Source organism: Cornus florida, unplaced genomic scaffold, assembly GCF_030987335.1.
Source record: "Cornus florida cultivar Cherokee Brave unplaced genomic scaffold, ASM3098733v1 CherokeeBrave_3.0.0_Hap2_Chr06, whole genome shotgun sequence".
NCBI lineage: Eukaryota > Viridiplantae > Streptophyta > Magnoliopsida > Cornales > Cornaceae > Cornus > Cornus florida.
Genome location: NW_026775576.1, coordinates 39,101,293 through 39,111,194, shown reverse-complemented (window position 1 = coordinate 39,111,194; position 9,902 = coordinate 39,101,293).

Below are 9,902 nucleotides of genomic sequence, written 5' to 3'. Positions count from 1 at the left end.
TTTAAGAAAAGTTTAATTTTGGGTAGTTTCTTTATATTTTTTAGTTTCTTTAAGCACTTAGTTTCCTTTACAGTTTTAGGGTTTTATTGATTATAAATATGATGTACTATGAGAAGGAAAAAACTTTTTTTATTAATAATATTTCAGAATTCTATATGAATTTCTTTTTTCCTTGTGGATTCAATGTACCACCTTATGGATTCAAGGTAACCCTCGTTTTTTATGAACGTTTAATTGTTTCCGCTTACGTTAATTGGTATTAAAGCCTTATCACACCCTGATTTGATAACGATTGCTTGTTTTGGTAGCAACCGCTCTTGCGACATTGATTTGGGAGTGCAGGCCCCTTGGCTGGCTAAGCATACTCAAGAATGGTTCATTGTAACAGGTTTTAGGATTGGTGGCAACTAGGTTCGTGGTTCAGTTTGTGTTTGCATTGATGTAGTGTCTCGCAACCAACCGAGATGAGTTGTGTTCCTTTTTATCCATGTAGGCCTCTTGCCTATGCAGATTCTTTCAATAATGATAAGTTCAAATTTAGAGAAGTTGCGGTCAATCGAAGTGACAGAAACTATAGATATTCGAACAATTATAAGTTTCAGAAAAAACTTTGTTACCCAATAAATGACTCTAGAGGGGTGGGTGAATAAAGTCTTTGGCAAACAATTTTCAATTCTCGATTTTAATAGTTAAGCAATTTTTTGTAAACTATTTATTACACATATGCAATTATAAAACATAAAAAAAATAAGAAATTAAAGCATAAATGTAAAAAAGATAAGGGAAGAGAAATTGCAAAATATAACACAGCAATTTTTGTGACGTTTGGAAACTCCTACTTCTCGGCTCAAAATCCCTTTTAAGACTTCCCCAAATCCACCATGGCACCTCCTTATGGGTGGAGAGCAAACCTTAACAAGAAGCAAGTCCTTGCTTCTCCTTTCTAAGAGAAAACCTCCTTTAGATTTCCTTTGGGTCACACCAACCCGGTGGGTCAAACCAACCCTTATAATTGATTGTAACAATAAAGATGAAGTACAAGAAATATCTCTCAAAGATAGATGTACATATCAAAGCTTACAACTAGAGTGTACATGAATTTAAATGAAGCTCAATACTCTATGAATAATATGAATGAGAGAAGAATGAAGATGCTAGAAGTGAAGAACAAAAGCTCTTATGAACTTAATAAGATCTCTCAAGTGTAGAATAGAGCAAAAGCTTTTTGAAGATTTGAACAAGAGCAAAATCCCTCTGAATGCTTAATTGAATCTCTCAAGTTTAGTATATGAATGATATAAATGAGAGAGGATGAGAAAAATAAAGAACAAAAGCTCTCTAGCACACAATAATGTCTCTCAAGTGATGTGTGGTTTATATTCAGACTTCCTCCACTTTATTTATAGAGTTTTGAATCTTAAAAGAGCTGTTGGGAGTGGAATACATGGGGCTCGAGGTCAATAGATCCGTTATATTTAAACTCTGCAGATCTGTGACAAATCGGTCGATGCGTAGCTAAAATCGGTCGACTGGTTTAGCTAAACCGGTCGACGTGTTCTTTTTTTCAGTCAGCGTGAAAGCTCATAATCCTGAGATTGGCCACTGCATGAATTTCCTAGATACTGGTTGATGTGAAATTAGAATCAGTCAACATGAAACTGCTTTCAGTAGTATTTTGATTTTTTGTTTTATTTTCTTTGCTTGTGATTTTATGATTGAAGCCAAACTTTCTGCATGCCTTATTTTCATTGAAAACATTTAAAAAAATATCTTACATTTAAATAACTTATTGGTGTGGCTCGGAGGTTGAACCCCAAGAAGTTTATATGAGAATGAAGTGGCCAAGTTTTACATTTATAAATTGCCACTACTACCTTTCACTAAAAATATAGCTAGGGTGAGTAGGGATCGTCCCAAGGGATTGAGTGTCGTACTAGGTTGAGAAATCAAGATTAGGGTTAATAGGTCGAGTGATCAAAATGGTCGTTGGTTGGTTGGATTAAACTAAATGCAAATTAAATTAAGGTAAACAATAATGCAATACAGAGAATAAAAGAGAGAGAGATCTTGGGGTTTAGAGATCACCACTAAGCATAGCTTTTCTACACCTTTAATGAATGATTAATGAGGGGAAAAACATGTATTGCAATATAGTGTGTGTGTGTGGTTGTTCCAACAAGCATGGATGACAAATTAAGCATATATTGTCTAAACAACATGGTGGATAGCATAACATATCAAATTAAGCCATTAATCCTTTCTTTAAGCTCACAATCCAAATACATCACAAGGTTAGAGATACATGTTACTTGCTTTTCATAAGTATGGAACATCAACAACAAGCATGGATTGTCCTCCCATTTAACAACTACACTACAACTAAGCTAATGACATAAAATTAAACTAATTAAACTAAGGGAGAGGCACAATCCATCAAGAAATGAGTATGAACCATCAAATAAACCACAAGAACATGACATTAAGCACTAAGTCTTGACAATCTCTAGATCTATAGCATCAACACACATAGAAATGCATCAATAACACAAGAAATAGAGCCAAACACATTAACATCTACACTAGCATACATAGACATATGGATAGAATGAAATGATCAATTGGAAGGATTAAACCATATAAATCATTGAAGAAACAAGATCTATATATATAAAAGTGTCAAGATATGAATCACAATACAAATCCCCTCAAAAAAACATAAATCAAGAAATATAAAGCATGCTTAGGGCTAACTTTAGCCCCAAGAGGATGTCTAGCCACTCATGGATGATGTCCTTCAACCCTCAAGGGCAAGCTCCATGGAAGAAATCTGCTCCTTGGTTGATGAAGAGTCTCCAATGGTGTCTCTAACCTCCTCCTCTTCTTTGCTTCCTCCCTAAGAGTTCTCTAAGGTATGGTATGATATATGTGATACAATATGATCCTCCACCCTATGATACAAAAATTAATCCTTATCCTTATATAGGTAGGTCAAATGACACCCAAAATGAGCTGGGGTCATACAACAAATATTCCCCAATGATTGGATAAAGGACAACTTTTGTGAGCTGGAAATTAAACTTTTTCACATTGGAGGAAGTTCGATCGATCGAACCTTGGACTTGGATCGATCGAACATGGCTGAGATCTATCGAACTGAAGTTGGATCGATCCTCAATGGCGGCGCCTCTTTAGATCAAAACAAATCTGAGATATTTTGAAGATATTTTTGGGAAAAGGATAAAAGTGGTTGGTAGGGTGGTACAATTGGATAAGATCAATCATTTGGATAGGGAGAAGATGTTCGATCGATCAGAGAAGGAAGTTGGATCGATCGAACTTTTGAGATCTTTGAACAGGGATAAACATGGCTCAGATCCATCTTGAAGTGCTGAGATCGATGAAAGTTGGATCGATCGAACTTTTCTTGAGATCGATCGGAGTTGCTGAAATTCCACCCTTTGCTTCCTTTTGTTCTACTTTGCTCATTTATTTGATTAATCCCAGAATTGCTTCAATTATGCTTTTATTTGGCTACGTTAGCTTATTTTGGGGATAAGTACCTAAAAATGGAAATCAATACAAGACGGTAAAATAAGATAGATAAAGGTTCTAGAATAACTAAGCTTAAGGGGTTTAAATACGCACTTTTCAGCTCTCATCACTCCCCCAAACTTAAATATTGTTAGTCCCTAGCAATGAACTAGAAAGTAAAGGAATGAAATGAACAACTATACAACTATGAACTAGAAAGTAATAAATGGATAATGCCACTTTCGTAGGAAACACGATTACATTTAGCATATGCAACAAGCCTTTTAAACCCCTAGGTTGCCCCTAGTGGATGAGTGAAGTCTCGTAAGGGTTTCCAAAAATGATACCCACAAACATTAAGCTCATTCTCACAAAAGAGACACCAATATTGCGAACAAGCATTGGGAGAAAACTACCTCAAGTATGCAATTTTTCAAACATTTTCAAGTAATCTCCCAAAATTTCAATATCAAGCAAGCAAATATGGTCCTCCACACATTAAGAAAATGATCATGCAAATCAAAACAACTCTAGAATCCTTTTGAGTGGACCGACATCAAATATGTTGTTATCTAAGCCAACTAAAGAATTAATCACATCCTTACCTGTGATACCCCTCGGATCCGAGACACGGGTTGATCAGGCCCAGGCCCAAACCCGAGGGAATATCAAATAATTTAAGTATTTTAAAGCGAACACAGATGACAAAAAGAAATAATAAAGATAAAATAAAGCTGAAAGAGATATTAATTATAAAACCCTCCATGTATAACTAATTAATAAAAATCCAATCCTCAAAAACTTCAAGGTTACAACTTGGGAATCCACTAGTGGACCCCTAACCAAAAGTTCAACTAAAACTGAAAACTAAAAATAGATAATGCTAGAAACATCGAGAGAAGTCCTATGTAATCAGATAAATGTGAGACTGTCCTCGACAAGCACGATCAAGCTCTAAGGCTGGAACCGTCCGGTACCTGAAATGAATAATAAAGGAGTGGGTCAGACCCACGAGCAAGTTTTAATTTAACTGCAATCCATACAGTGACCCGATATGCAAATACACCGTAGACACCTCACAATATCTATCTAGTCTATACATATAAATATATCCACACTGAAAGACATTCACTGGTTTATAATAGGGGTCTCAACCTGAATAGAAGGCAACATGTGAATACGCACCCAAAGGTGGGCATGAGTACCTAGAATTAACAGGGTACACCTCAACCTATTATAACCCGCTACGCATCCACTGCATATACGCACCCTAACCAACGAGTCTGAGACTCAAGCTCAACTCGTGGTACCATAAACATATATATAAAGTCCGTTCAAATCCATGGTATGTAGTTCAACTATTTATTAAACTGACATACAATAAACTAACTAGTTAATCACTTAACTTATTTAGTTGATATGACTTAACTACTATCCATTAATCCAGGAAGCCATTCAACTTATTCGCAATTGATCTGACTTAGTCACAGTTAGGATTCAATATTTTTAAATCCATTCCTTTAATCCATTAGGGTAGGTTTATGCGTTTTGAGCTAAACCGTTCCCAGTACGTCACCGTCCCATACCGGTGCATACAATCCTCCATAACCAGGCAAATTACATCATATACAACAGTTGAGCAATTTACTATCCAAAACCAATATCCAAATAATTGCAGAAAGAAGATTAACAATCTAGCAATTAAAATCTAGAATTAATCCATGTAATTGCATTAAATAATTTAATATTCTAACAATTAACATCCATAACATGCATAGTTCAAAATTAGTATACCAATGACTCTATCTTGTATTTAAAATAAGTTCTATAATCATATCATAGTCCAAAAATCACTAAATTAATTTAAGCGATTTAATTCCTTCCATCCGGTAACAGCTTACTAAGTCATATACTTATATTCTGTTGTATCTTTTAGCACAGAGCCACACACTATGCCACAAGTCCAATTTATTGATTTAAAAGACTTCACTGTGCTTTTAAAATAAATTTAGAATCATTTTATAGCACCTTAAACCGTCAGATTAAAATTAGTCCGTAAATCTCCTTCCAACCGTTAACTGCACGCAAAGTTGTCAAACAGCGTATTGTTAATTCTATTAAAACTAAGGGGTAAATTTATGCAATTTAAGACCTTAGTTACATTTAAACTAATTATTTAAAAACCCATTAAATTTCCAAAACTGTTCAACAACCCAAAAGGCCCAAACAGTGACTGAAAAGTCATTATATGCACAAAACAAAGAAAGAGCCTGCTCTAGAAAAGTAGACCAGGCTCAATGTGACATAGGGCCGGCTTTACCACACCTTGGAGCCGGCTCTAACAGGTGGGAGCCGGCTCTTGGCATTCCAGAGCCGGCTCTCTATCCCCCTGTGAGCTTTCAGCCTCCGTTTACTCCGTTTCAGCCTATCTGCTCTATCCTCAGCCATTTGAACCCTACTGTTCTTCCGCTAATTTAACTTACAGGTCTTAAGTTACATTTATTATCCATTCAACCCTTGATTGGTTTCAGTAGGATTCAAAAAAAAATTAAAACAGAGAGACGTTTTACGCCAAAACAAAAACTAACACCATATACATCACAGAAAGGTTTTGCAGATAAGTTTTCACAATTAAAAGATGACCAAATAGACATATACAAATCATGCATGGTTTAGTTAATGGCCAATTAAATCTGTCTAGGTGCTGCTCTCTCAAAGCCTCATTCTGTAACTCTCTGTATCATGTTACGTGAGTAGGGTTTTTCCAACCCTTAATACAGATTATAACTATGTATATATAGGTGTAAAAAATCTTAAACCCTAATCCTTATTTAATTAGAGACAGAGCCCTAATTCTAATCCTAGTCGGCCCATGAAACTATCTCTGTTACCATAGTGCGGCTTACCTGTACTCGAATTGCAACCCAAAGTTAACTGCAACTTAAAACATAATTAAATTAAAATCCAATTAAATAATTAAATACACTTAACCAATTAATTCCAATTAAATAACCCAATTAATCAATTAAAACACTTAAACAATTGATTCCAATTAAATAATAAAAAACTTACTTAATTCAATTTAAACACATATCACATAGTTAAACAATTAAATCAAATAATAAATAAAAATAATTAAACCAAATAATCACCCAAAAATACAATAAAATAATAAATAAAATGCCGAGAATATCCTTTTAAAATTAGGGGTATTACATTACCCTCAAACTAGCATACAAATCTAATATTGATCATCAAAACAAAAAGTGGACCTTTTATTAAAGCTTTATTGTTCTAGGTGCGCTTATTCTTTTCACTCGATTTTTTTTTTTTTTTCCCCTAATCCTAAGGATCAAAGATGGAAGCATGGTGCAATGTGTTGATCTATTAAGCTTTTTAGGGATTCATAAGGTCGAGTGTTAGGTCAATGACTCACAAACTAGACGGCTTTAGGGCATTAGGTGTTCAAACACCCCTACTGACTTACAAGCTCAAATCAACTAAGTTACAAATCAAGACAACCTCCATCTAATTATTTCTCACTTCTCACCTTTTGGGAGAAGTCCTCACTTTTTATTACTTTTGCAACTTTTTTTTTTTTTTTTTTTTTGAAGAAACAAGTTCAATTATTAACCTAGAGTTTGGGTTCTCTACCTTTCAGCGCGAGAAGTTCAGTGCTTGATGAGGCTAGAATCACGGCTACTTAGTGAAAAGGGGTTGTTATCCACCTTTATCAAGAATGAAAGCTTTCAATACACTAGTAGCTCAATTGGGATATAACCAATTCAATAATCAACAAAGCATGTACCCCATAAATGAATGCTAGTGTGCGCCTGTACTAGTGTAGAATGCTAGAGTAAATCTCAAAACAATCACAAAATCATGATGATGTGGACCACAAATGCAAGCAAGATATCAATCTTTCGAAAAATTTACTCCTAAATGGCATCCGCAAGGCCTATAAGGAGTATTGAACTCTCAAGTCAAACAATTTTAAAATTCTAAGCAATATAGTCCTCAAAAGATCAAAATCATCGCTAAAATGGACCAATCATATAAAATCTCTCAAATACACAAGACATGCTCAAAATTTTGAATTTAAAGACAAACACTGCAAAACACTATTACCCCCAAACTTAAATGGCACAGTGTCCTCAATGTGCAAAGAGAATAAAAGGAAAGAGTGTACTGGTGCAATTAAGGCAAAGAATGGCTGGGGCTGAAGTATCCAAAGTGGGTGGCATGGCCCCCCAAACTTGGGATTAATTGTGGTCCTGAAATTTGGCACTCGAATAGACTCATCAGATAACAAAAGGGATAATAACAGTGCATAGTGGACATGAAAGTGTAAATGGGATAGTAACTAAAAATTAGAGAGAGGTATAAGGGTGGTCCTAAAAATTTTGGGCAATACTCTCTCTCACTGAAGTCACTGGAATGCATCTGATGGAGTCAAACAGATAGCAATAAGAATATGAAAATATGACATCCATACAGAAAACATATATATAAATAAAAATAAAGTACAGTACATCCAGTATCAGAGCCGATAGACACGGCTGCAAAAATAGTATAACAGTATTAAAAACATGATGAGATAAAATAACAGGAGGAAAGGGATATAGAGATCAGGAAGAAAAGGTAGGACGAGCAAGTTGCGCTCCGCGGATGTCTCTGGATAGATCCCTGAATGTAGTCATGACATCCGTACGAAGGGTAGCAATATCAGCTCTGATGGAGATAGCATCCTCTCGAAAAGAGACCGTGTCAGCGCGGATGGATACTACAGCATCCTCCAAAGCCTAGAGTCACTCTCCAAAGCCGGGTGTCTGTGCTGGAGCCTCAGGTGTGGCTGGATCGGAAGAATGATGATCCTGAGCCTGCTCCGCATCATGAATAGGTGACCCAACTGGAGAGGGCTGCTCTGCGTCCTCGGCAGGCTGCTCCAAATCAATATCCATATGTACGGCAGCCGGATCGACTGGTATATCATCCGCTGCTGCTGTTGCTACCTCCTCAGCCTCTAGCTCCTCTACCGTCTCTGCTGCGTCCTCCTGTAATCTCTTGATAATGGCATTATAGCTCTTATCCCAGTCCTTCTTCAGGAAATGACAGGATCCTCTCTCAGGGTGCTCCAGAGGATGGAAAGGATAGCGCTGGTCTAGCAGGATCTGGGTGATGAAGTGGCCAAATGGGAGAGACTTAGCCCTTTTGGGCCTCTCCTTGCTGATGTGCTCATCATAGAGCTTCCTCATCACGCTCCAGATGAGCGCGGGAATAGACAGCCAATACCTTGTATAGAAAGCGTACAGAGCTGTCAAGTAATCGCCTCTCCGCTGAATTTTATGGCCGGCTATGAAGACGTTGCGGAATAAGACTGAGTCAAAGAACCACAAGTCATCTGGCGAATAGGTGCGGGTGGCGAAGGTCTCGCCATTGGCATAATAACCTGTAAGAAGAACTGCCATGTCTGCATATGAAGGCCTGTATAACCTGAGATATATCTCCTGTAGCTTTAGAGGGCAGTCGTGTGGACAATGGCATGATGTGAATAATGTTTCCAAAGTGATAGAAATCAGATGGCCATCAATGGAGGTCCTCAGCTCCGCCGTGTTACGCGGGGCAGGCCGGAGGTTCTAGAAGAACATCCGTACTAGCCTCGGGTACACGGGGTATGTGACAGGGGCAAGAATGGTTGCAAGGCCCTTCCGGAGTATATCATCATAAACGGATCGGGTAAGTACCGACCGGGAGAAGAAATCTGTGTCGAAAACTGACTCATGCGCCACTGGAAGGCGTGAGTATCTGCGTAATGGCTGGTCTAACTCCCGGGCTGGCTGAGCTGGCTGTGGTGGTGGAGATGGTATATGCTTAGCCTCAGCATCACCATAGGAAGAAGATGCGTCAGCATCAGAATGTAATCTGTTGTCAGAATGAGGAAACAGTGTGGGCTCAGCCGGCTCCTCCTGTATAGGGTTCTGTACATGAGATGAACCGGCCTCGTCATCAAAAGTGTGCCTGCCCCGGCAGTAATAGTGTCCGCGGGCTACGGTCTTGACCCGAGCCATGGCATAAAAATTAATTGAAAACTTGCAAGGGAAGTCAGTGCCGATATAAAGAATTTAAAGCACAAAATAGAATCATGTATGTCAAGTAAGATAGATAAGACAAATTAATGACATGAACCTATAAAAGTGATATGATGTGAACATGCTAAGCAGTAAGAGTGTATAATACATCCAATGTGGAAAATCACAAGTATTGGGCATGAATGAGATAGCATGGAGACAAGATAAGATGCATGGAATGTATATATGAAATCTGTGAAGTTCGATCGATCACAAAAAATGTGAGATCGATCGCTCATGATC